General features: G+C 40.3%; 1 pseudogene; it reads left to right on the plus strand.

Moving 5' to 3' along the window:
• The first annotated feature begins 589 nt into the window (after positions 1–589).
• On the plus strand, positions 590–708 carry LOC133389769 (5S ribosomal RNA; annotated as a pseudogene).
• Positions 709–11,574: the final 10,866 nt, after the last annotated feature.

Genomic DNA, 11,574 nt, shown 5'->3' on the forward strand with positions numbered 1-11,574 from the left:
ATTATTTGTCTTTTTCGCTGTCCATGGTATGCGCAAAGCTCTCCTCCAGCACCACATTTCAAATGAGTTGATTTTTCTCTTATCCACCTTTTTCAGTGTCCAACTTTCACATCCATACATAGAGATTGGGAATACCATGGCCTGAATGATCCTGACTTTGGCGTTCAATGATACATCTTTGCATTTTAGGACCTTTTCTAGTTCTCTCACAGCTGCCCTACCCAGTCCTAGCCTTCTTCTGATTTCTTGACTATTGTCTCCATTTTGGTTAATGACTGTGCCGAGGTATTGATAATCCTTGACAAGTTCAGTGTCCTCACTGTCAACTGTAAAGTTACATAAATCTTCTGTTGTCATTACTTTAGTCTTTTTGACATTCAGCTGTAGTCCTGCTTTTGTGCTTTCCTCTTTAACTTTCATCAGCATTCGTTTCAAATCATTACTGGCCTGAACATGATTATTATGCACTTCAGATCTAAAAAGTATTTACAAGGTAGGACAAGCCTTTTAGCATGGACTCTTAGAAACCATGATCTAGGCAGATTCCCTAAGACATCAATTTAAGTTTTTCCATATATAACAAAGCAGTACCTAAGGCCATACTACCCTGAACATGCCCGATCTCATCTGATCTCAGAAGCTAAGCAGGGTCAGGCCTCGTTAGTACTTGGATGGGAGACGGCTTGGGAATACTGGGTGCCGTAGGCTTAGGGGAAGGCAATGGTAAACCACCTCTGAATACCTCTTACCATGAAAACCCTATGAATACATCAAAAAAAGATTCACAGGGTTGCCAGAAGTCGTAATCGACTTGAAGGCATATAACAACAAAAAACAGAGCAGTAATAATGGTCCAGTAAGCTCATGAGTCACCAAGACCTAGAAGATGGCCCACAGTTGAGTTCAAAACAAGAGGCAAGGCATGATCAAGCACAGAAATACCCTACAAGCAGGCAGACAGACAGTTGCACAAAACCAGAATTAGGACTTTATGGTGAATGAAGGAATTTGAGGCAGTCCTTTGTTGTTTTGCGATGTACAATCAGATGATTAATTAAGGAGCTGTTTAGCTTCTCCTGTCCTACTCCCCAGTCTTTTCTGAATATATTTGCAAGGGATGTTGCTAGGCTGGTCCTAAAGAGATCAGCAGTAGCTACATGGGCAACTGACCATGTCAAGAACTGTGTCCAACTACACCAGCGTTACCCAACCTTTTTTGACCCAACACCCCTTTGCAAAATCTTTTTGTGCCCAACGCCCCCCTCAGATTAAGTATATGCCAATGCTTCCTATTATACTTAATATACTTAACAACAAACTCATTCAGTTTACTGGCATTGTTTCGTTAAACAAGTTCATTTAAACATCACATAAACAACGGGTAGCAAGTGTGTCCCATTCCTGAAGAAAACCAGCAAATAACTGACTGTCTGCATCACCTGTTTGCACACGGCACTCACCCGTGGGAAGAATGCGCCCTCCACCAATACACCCAGCTTATCAAACACTCTCTCGTGATTGGTTCCAACATCCCTCAAGACAGCATCGGAACATTACCTAGTGCCGGGGCGTGGCTAATATCCCCATTCCTTGATATGACACTGGCCGCTATTCAGAATTTCTTTACTGAAGAGCACACATTATTTATAGTGTTATTTCCATGAATTGAGACTATTAAATACATTCTAACTGGGGACAAAACAGTTTAAAAATTAATGATTTGTGTATTAAATAAAACTAAATTTAAAAGCTTCAACTGTTGCATCAGACCGCCAAATGTCAACACCCCCTTAATGAACCCAAACGCCCCCTAAAGTTTGTAGTCATGCCAACGCCCCCCTGAAAGGCTGTAACGCCCCCCAGGGGGACACTACCACCCACATTGGGAATCACTGAACTACACTAACACTTGTTTAAGAATTCCTGTCTTTCCATCACCAGGTGGCAGCATTATGGGACTTTCCAATCTTCAAGCTTGGCATTATGAACAATATTGTGAAAAAAAGTTAAACCCATTGCCCTACTGTCTAATGTTTTGTTTCCCAAGATGCCAAAATGTGAATCAAGGAATAATTTGTTTCCCTAAACACATTTTAAGAAGTGTTCCAGACACATGCATTAAAATTAAAGCAATACTTCCATACCTCAAAACTCCAAATCTTTGTCATTACTGCAGATAGCAATGCCAGTCAGGTGTCAGATAATTAATAAATAAAGCACTTCGGGGCTTGGATTTTAATCCAAGCAAAGAATATATTACATGTGCATAAGCATCTGAGCTCTTTGCCTACATACTTGGTGGAATTTGATACAGCTTTATATTGCTTTGCCTTCATTTCACCTCTGCGTCTAAGGCCAGATGGAGCATTCTGTTTCAAAGCTCAAGGAGGAATACATGCATTTTCTGAATAACTGATCAGTCTGCACATTATGCACTTTGCCAAGCTTCATCTCAACTTGAAACTGGCTGCAGTCCTGTAGCTGTTTAGATGTCCTTATAAATCTCTTAAAGCTATTGAAGTACCCAATATTATCTGGTTGGTTCTCCTCCAGTTTATTTCCAGTTAGAAATCTGAAATTCAGGACCAAATTGGCAGAATTCTATGCATGCACTATTTTGTTAAATTTTCCACCATTGTGAGGATATCTCAAGTGAAATCAATAGGCAGATAGAAGAAGCCTGCAGCTCCAGAAATGCCTGGTGTGAGCAAAAAGCAGATCACCTTTAAAGACTCTTGGGGCAAAAAGGGTCTTGTGAGCAGGCTGCTTTTTTGCCACCCTAAGGCTTGGATCCTGAGTTTCCTCTCCAGGTGGGAGCATCCTTCGAGTCCCAGGATGCCTCCTGTTCCTGTGACCGTAATGTTTTTACCTGTTTTTAATAGTGATTTTTAAATTGTTATAACCCATCCTGAGACCTGCAGTTGAAGGGTGGGTAATATATTTAATCATCATACCTAGTATCTCCAGGTAGGGCTGGGAGAGACCTCTGTCTGAAACCTAGAAGAGCCGTTGCTGTTCAGTGTAGCCAGTACTGAGCTGCATGCCCTAATGGTCTGACTCAGTATAAGGCAGCCTCCTGTGTTCCTATGTAACAGGGAATTACGAGTGTCAGTGCCATAACACTAAAGGTTCTCTTCTTATGTTGTGCAGAACAGACCTTCTGTTAAGATGGTATCTGCAGGAGGCCCTCATCTGTAGAGGGCAATGATCGACTGGGTATACAAGGGGTAAGACAACCTTTCAGGTATCTTGGTCCCAAGCTGTATAGGGCTTCATATGCGAAAACCAGAATCTTGAACTTAGCCCTGTAGCCAATTGGCAGTCAGTTTCAGCAATTCTTTCAGCAGCAGAGTAATATGTTGGTGATATCCTGCTCCAGTGAGCAGTCACACCACCACATTTTGCACCAGCTGCAGCTTCCAGGCCAATCTCAAAGGTAACCTCACATAAAGCACTTTGCAGTAATCCAGCCTGGAGGTTACCAGTGCATGGACAACAGGGGTCAAGGTATCCCAGTCCAGAAATTACCATACCTGTCTTACCAGCCAAAGCTGGTAAAAGGCCCTCATAGCCACTGAGGTCACTTGGGCCTTTAGCATCAAAGATAGATCCAGGAACACCCCCAGACTACGAACCTGCTCTTTCAGAGGGATTATGACCCCATCCATAGCAGGCAATTGACCAATTATTCGGACTTAAGTACCAACCACCCATAGTTCCTCCATCTTTCCACAATTCAGAGACAGTTTGTTGACTCTCATCCAGCCCACCACCAAGTCCAGGCACCAATCCAGAGCTACCACAGCCTCTCCTGATTCAGATGTTGCAAAAAAGTAGCTTCTGAACTATAGAGACTAATGGTTCAGCTTCTGAGAAAACAAAGCTTCAGTCTCTTGTTCAGTTCAGCTTTGATTCCACAGTGAAATGCTGATAGGTTTTCCACATATTCAGTGATGGAGCTTTCAGTAGCTCGGAGACCTTGACAACAGAGGCCTTATCTCTGATCTTTAAGCTTATACTGTAGAGCTGTTGGCGGACAGTTGACTATGATAAATGGGCATCTGTATTGTGCTACAAATCAAGAGCCTAGGGTCAAAGGCTTTTCCTAGTTGTGAGATATGTAGTTATTATAGCAGTGTCTACCTGAATAATCACTTGCAGTGAGGGGGTGTACTGCAAACGGTTAAATAATTAATCCAGTCTTATGGGACAGATCATTGTATAGTATCATTGTCTCTTGGATGCAGTTCTAATATATGCTGGAAAACCAACACCATGATTATTCAACAAATAAATATAAAAAAAAGGTTCTGTCTGTCGTGACTGTAGGTAGAGATTATAGCTCTATTCAAAAGGGGTACAATCAATAGAATATATAAAATACAGAATGTCCATCGAGATAAAAAGCAAGAGGCTCCAATATAGTGGGCCCCAGAGGTTTGTCCCTTTTGGGTTGCTGCGAGGATGCCAGCCCCTTTTTGCGGTGCTTCTTCATGGGGCATTATTTTTCTTTAAGATTTTTTTTAATGATTTTTGTATAATTGACTGGAATGCTCCCTGTGAGGTGGTGAGCGTCAGGTATGTTGGTGGTTGCACCCAACCCCCCATAGGTTGAGAAACTTTGGTGAAGAAAGGACTTAATCACTCTAGATGGGAGAGGTATGGAAACACTATCTGTATTGCCCCAGGTGATAAATGGGGTTGAAATGAGTGCTGCTGTCATTTTGTTCTTCTTCTGCTTTTGGATTGTTTTTATTCAACAGACCTGTTTTTCTCTACATGATTATTGCTTAAACATATGTTGCATGTCTGAGCATTTCAATGAAGTGAGAATTGAATGGATAGAGTGATGTGGTACGTGCAAGGAGAGTGTGATTGTTGAATGATTGTGTATATGGGGGTTGGTTGTTCAGATTCATTTTGCATAGAGTGAATATTTCAATGAAGTGAGAATTGAATGGATAGAGTGATGTGGTGTGTGCAAGGAGAGTGTGATTGTTGAGTGATTGTGTATATGGGGGTTGGTTGTTCAGATTCATTTTGCATAGAATGAATGTGTATGTGAATGATTTGGTGATTGCATTGGTAATATTTATGGTAATATGATTTCCTTTTATCGTTCATAGTTATTTTATTTATGACATTGTTTAGAGATTTTTATTCTTGTTCAGTTATGAAATTATTAACCAATGTGGTGTAGTGTTAAAGTGTCAGACCAGAACCAAGGAGACCCAGGGTTCGAAACCTCAGTCAGCCTGAAGCTCACCAGGTTCCCTTGGCCCAGTCAATTCTTCTCAGCTTAACCTATGCCGTCTTGGGCTCCTTGGGTGAAAGGTGGGATATACAATTAATAATAAACAACAATAAAATAGTATTAGTATTGTTTGTTTCTAAATGTGGAATTTGGTATCTGTCAAGGTGGCATACGTGGATTCCCCCCCCCCACTCCTGATATCATCACAAAAAAACGGTGAGGAAGGTTAGGTTGAGAGATAATGGGCCAAGGTCACCCTAGTGAGTTTCATAGCTGAGCGGGAATTTGAACCCTGATCTCTCAGTTCATAGTCTGACACTCTAACCACTACATTACCACTGGTCTTGATATTGCTTCCTTTTTGTTGGGATACATAAACTGCTTAAAGATTTCTGTTGAAAGATGAACTGGTATATAGATTAATTAAATAAAATTCAATAGACATTTCAGCAGCATGGTTTGCAAAGAATATCTAAGGATGTGCACACCCTGCCCCACAATCTTCCTGCATTGGTCCAAAACCTTTGGTCCTGTAGAATCTTTCAGATGTTAACCTGGGAATAAAAATGAACTATGGTGTAGTTCCATCCCTAACCTGTGCACCCTGCTTGACTAGCCCTGCACTTATTTAGTTTTGATCCTGCATGTGGCTGTGTGGGTGTTGTGTTAAATTATGTTTTGATTTGTGTATTGCCCTTTGGAAGCTGCTTTGATCCCTGAAAAATGGAAAGGCGGGGTATGCATGGGATTTTTTTCTCCCAAAGAAGACTAGCTGAACAGATAGAGGTGCCACAGGCTCATTGGTAGAGCAGCTGCTTTGCTTGCAAAAGGTCCCAGGTTCAACCCTGGCATCTCCAGGTAGGACTGAGAGAGACTCCCTGCTGGAAAGCCTGGAGAGCCACTGCCAACCAGTGTAGACTGTACTGGGCTAGATGGACCAATGACCTGACTCAGTATAAGGTAGCTTCCTATGTTCTTTCCTAGCCTCTCCATGGCTAATAGTAATTTTAGAGAGGGTGGATAATTTGCATTGAAGAACCAATGCAGGTCAGGAATGAGCAAATATGTCAATTACACTTTCTTGTTTTTTCAACCTTAAGTTCAGTTCTCCACATTTCCACATAAATAGTAGTGAATGGGCTTGCGTGTTCCAATGAACCCTGTGTGTGATGCCGTCGGGAGTCATGTACTCCCAGCAGGGTCACCCATGGCGGTAAGGTCAAGGGAGAGGAACCAGACAAAGAACGATCCAAGAAAGTCCTCAATGGCAGAACAGGCGGAGGATAACAGTGTGTATGTTACAACGGCTGTGAAGGCAGATGAAGGCTGCAGCAGATAAAAGACTTCCAATTGTCGTGGTATCCATGCCATTGGATCAAAGCCTTTTTCTGTCAAGATTGTGTGTTGATCATCGTGCGCCAATCTCCCCATATAAAACAAATTCACGCTCAGGCGTCTTCCAAGCAAACCTACCTACCTATCTATCTATCTATCTATCTATCTATCTATCTATCTATCTATCTATCTATCTATCTATCTATCTATCTATCTATCTATCTATCTATCTATCTATCTATCTATCTATCTATCTATCTATCTATCTAAAAGTCATCATGGAAATTCATCAGCATTTTAGTGCTAATTTAACCCTAATATACACATTTTGATATGCATTTTGCCTAACATACACATTTTTGCAAAGCAGTTTCCCCTAATTGACTGCATTTCTGTACAGTATGTTGTTTTCACTAGCATATGCATTTATATGCACACTTTACCCTAGTATTTTTGTACACATGACTTGGCTGGAGAACTGTATTGCAAAATTTGGAGAAGTGCAAAGTTCCAACGATTGCTGTGTTTTGGTTTACATATTGTTTCAGAAAGTGTGAATTAGGTTAGTCCTCTAAATGTGAACTGAATTGAATTTCTCACCCAAACCTAGGAAGGGTTAAACTCCATTCTCAAAGCCTCATGCCTCTAGTCCAAATTTGGGTGCAGTTGCATCAGAGCTTTTGGGAAAACAAAAAAGATGTTGGGAGATGCGATCCTCCCCGGATCTTCTGCATCACATCTAATTTGGCTCTCACCCAGCTAGTTATGCCTCCTTATTTGTGCTCTTTGGGACATATTATTCTGATAAATTTTCCTTATGGATTGCCTTTAAAACAACCTATGTTTCTTGTTGAACTGAGATAACAAGCAGCTCTAATGTAATATATTACTTTGTCCTGTGTACTGCATGCTATAATGTTCTCTGATATACAAAATATATGTTAGTGCTAGTTGCTTCAGGGGAAAACATGTAATAGGTTGCTGTGATAACCTTAGGTTGCAGCCTTGTGTGGCTGATTTCTCAAGAGCTGATCAGATGTCCTGGCTGGTGCTGTTGGTATCTCCTTCAGTATGATTTCTAGTTGAAGATGGGACGTATAGTAGTGAGATATGTTCCAGACATTTTGTCATCAGCCAGGAAAGAAGTGAACTACGGACATGAACTATGAACAATGGCTCTTAGCATCTGGGATTTCCCTAGATTATTCTTCTCTATATTCATAATCCAGAGCAGGGTGGGCCATTGTGGTGGTCTCCAGACATTGCTAGATTACAACTCCCATCAGCCCTGACCATTGGCCATGCTGGCTGGGGCTGAAGGTAGCTGGAGTCCAGCAGTATCTGGAGGGCCTCATGGGTGCTACCTCTGATCTAAAGAGCCCTTCAGAGTTGTAATGGAAACTAACTGTACTTTATTATACAGCCACAAGAGTGGCTGTATACTGTAGCCAGCATGGATTTTTCACATTCCTCAAAGTTAAATTGAAAATACCCCCATGCCATTCTACTGCTTCCCATAAGCTCATTTCAAAACAAACCCTTACAAAACATATAGTCCTGAACTTAGAATAGCTTGCTAACAACCCTCTGTGTTTTCATGGTGATACATAAAATACTCAAGAGAGAATTGAGAGTTCAAAGTGTAAAACAAGAGAAAAAAATCCAGAAGCCTGTTGGACTTTTTCTGTCATTGGTCTCACAATTAGTTGAAATTAATTAAAAATCAGCCACTTTCACAGAGTACCTGTAATCCTATTAGTGTCCTTGCACATACTCTGACCCTCATCTTCTGCAGTTTAAAAGTAAAAAAAAAAAATGCCTGGCTGATTTTTAATTAATTTAAGAAATTACCATTGAAGTAAATGATAAGCACGGGCATGCTCAGTAAGAACCAACTATCAGCTGTTTGGCTTGTCTAATCAGGGGCTATAGTGAATGCACCAGGGGAGCAGGAGACCTGACCTCCTCTCTGAGTTATTGTACTGCCCTACACATTTGTCAAAATGCAAACCCAATTTGGGTTGGTCTTTCACAGTCCAATCCACTTGCTGTGTAGCTTGGAAGAATTTGGTAACATGTGCCTCTGAGCATATGGTGAGTGTGAGTGGTGGCAACACCTACCTTCTTCAAAGATGGAGAACTACATTTTTGTATGTTTGCTGGTGCTGTTCTTACTTTGCTTCTTTCCTGTGTTACTACTGTTTCTACAGAGAATCTAGCCTAGAAAATTATATTTTTCTCATTATTCATCCTAGAGATCTATGTCAAATTTATTTTTATTAATTTCAAACCTTTTTATTGGTTAATGTCATATGAAGGTGAAGACAGCCTTTTGTGTTTCAAATTGGAGGTTATGTTCTATTTCTATTTTGGGTGTATTAATAGTTGAATCTGAAATTGCAGTTTGATGTAAAATCAGACTGATTACAATATGTTGCTACTTAAGCAATGACTCTAGCTCTTGGAAAAAACAAACTTGGCCTGCCCAAGATGCATGTTTTCAGCTTGCTATGCTTAAACCACTCCACTTAAGGAAAGGTGTGAATGGTCAATTAAAAACACAGAACACACCTAGAATTTTGCTAGAATATATTTTACCTCGCAGTGTTTTATCTTGTGCAACCTGAGACACTGCTGATGTGTACTGGAGACTATTCTGCAAAATATTCAGTGCCATTATTCCACAATTGTTTTTGGAGGGTTTTTTGTGTACATTTTGCAAAATGTTGCTATACTTCACATATTCACAGAAACAGAAGCAAAAGAAAATGATTTACTATAGGAAACTTCACTAAAATTGCAAAGGAAATCAAACATATTTAAAGTGACTATCTGAACTATATCAACTGTCTTAATATTGTTGTTTCCTCCCTGCTAAAACAAGATCACCACAGCACTTGTCTTGTTTCTGTTATTTGGGCTGATTGCCACTCACCATGTGCTCAGAGGCACATGTTACCAAATTCTTCCACGCTACACAGGAAGTGGATTGGACTATGAAAGACCAACCCAAATTGTGTTTGCATTTTGACAAATTTGTAGGGCAGTATAATATCTCAGAGGAGGTCAGGTCTCCTACTTCCCTGGTGTATTCACTATAGCTGCCCAATTTCCCTGCTTTTTAAAGTTAGATAGAAATATCTGTTGGCTATAGGCACTGTACGTTCTTAAACTGCAAGGGGTTTTTGGCCTATTAGTGAATTTATTAAAAAAAATTATAGCCTTTCAGTCCCTCACGGGTTGGCTCACAAGCATTTATTTATTTATTTATTAGGACATTTCTATCCCATCCCTTTAGTGGCTATGCACTGTTAAGTGTGCCTTACAACAATTCCTCCTCCCTCCCAATCAATTTTCTTTTTTTCTCTTTAAGACTCTAAGCCTACAAGCAGGGACTGTCATCTTATGACTGATAGTTGTAACCTGCTCTGGCAGTTGTTTACCAGCTAAAGAATGGTGTAAATTGCTTTAAATAAATAAATAAACCATTTAAAATAATGAGATTGTACAAAGCAATACAAATACATGCATAAACATAAGAAAAATGATGCATTAAAATTACATCAATAAAAATACATTTTAAAAATATGAAAAAGACAGAGACCACAAATAAAACATAGCCTTTGAATACAACAGCAGACCCTTAGCTGGCAAAAGCCTGCTAGAACAAAAATGTGAAAGCCAGCCAAAGAATGGACCACCTGTGCTGCCTGGGGCAAGGTGTTCTACAAACATCAATTAAAGCAATCCTTAAAACCATAAAGGCTAAACAGAGAACCAGGTTAAAATCCAGAAGCCAGTTGTTTGAATCACAGCATAGAAGAAGGCAAAAGATGCAGCAAAACAAAAAAGATTTGGGTAGCATGCTGAAATGCCAATAAAGAGGGGACCAATTGGCCTTCCTGGGCTAGGGAGTGCCACAAGGTGGACTCTGAAACTGAAAAAGCCCAGTCCCTCGTTTGTTCTGGATGCCACCTGGTTGTCCAACTACAATGAGCTGTGAAACAAGCAGTCTGATGATGATCACTGTGGGAAGACAGGGTTGTATATTGTTATCGTGACTCCAAACCATTTCTCTTAATCTCATATACTTTGTTGTTGCTGCTGCTGCTGTTGTTCAATATTCTATTGAAAAGGGAGAATATTAACAAAAGGGCATTACCTGGGATGGAAAACCTATGGCCTTCCAGATGTTGTTGGACCACAGTTGCCATCGTCCCTGATCATTGGCCATGCTGATTGAGAGTGATGGGAGCTGCAGTTCAACATGTCAGTCTGCTTCTGCATATCATTTACACTACCAACAAAATGCAAAAGGGTCAGCTTAGATCCAAGGTCTGTGCCTGTTTTATAAGAATCTCAGTTAATGTCAAGTGCACAGGATAAAAGCTTGCAGTCTCTTACGTTTATTTATTTATTTTTTTAAAAGAAATTGTAAACAAAATGTCTCTCTTTTTTTGGAAGGAAAGAACTTGTCTCTTCGTAGAGACAAATGCAAGCCAATTACACATACATTCATTTTAGAATGGCCAGGAATAATTTACCATTGGACAGACAGGATACTTTTGATATGAATAATGTTTCTAATCCCTTTCCCTCCTGAGTTTTTCCATTAAAGTAAATAATGCTGTAGACAAGTCTTATTCTACCACATTTAAATCTTTCCAGGTGTCAATAAAACCACACTTACATTTCCTCTTCTCCAATGTTTTAAAAGCATCTTATCAAGATGTCAGCACAGCTGACAATTAAATTATATACTTCCTTCAGTTAAAGACAAACTGTGTCACCAAAAAACAGTAGTATGTTTACTCACAGCTCCTCTGTGACTCATGGAAAAAGTACTGCTTGCACAGCTTCTCAGTTGGCTTACTGAACTAACCGTACATCCACTAGAAAAGGGATGGGGGACCTGCGCCTCTCCAGATGTTACTGGACTACAGCTCCCATCATCCCTGACAGTTGGCCATACTGGCTGGGGCTGA

This window comes from Rhineura floridana, chromosome 7, assembly GCF_030035675.1.
Source record: "Rhineura floridana isolate rRhiFlo1 chromosome 7, rRhiFlo1.hap2, whole genome shotgun sequence".
In the NCBI taxonomy this organism is placed as follows: Eukaryota; Metazoa; Chordata; class Lepidosauria; order Squamata; family Rhineuridae; genus Rhineura; species Rhineura floridana.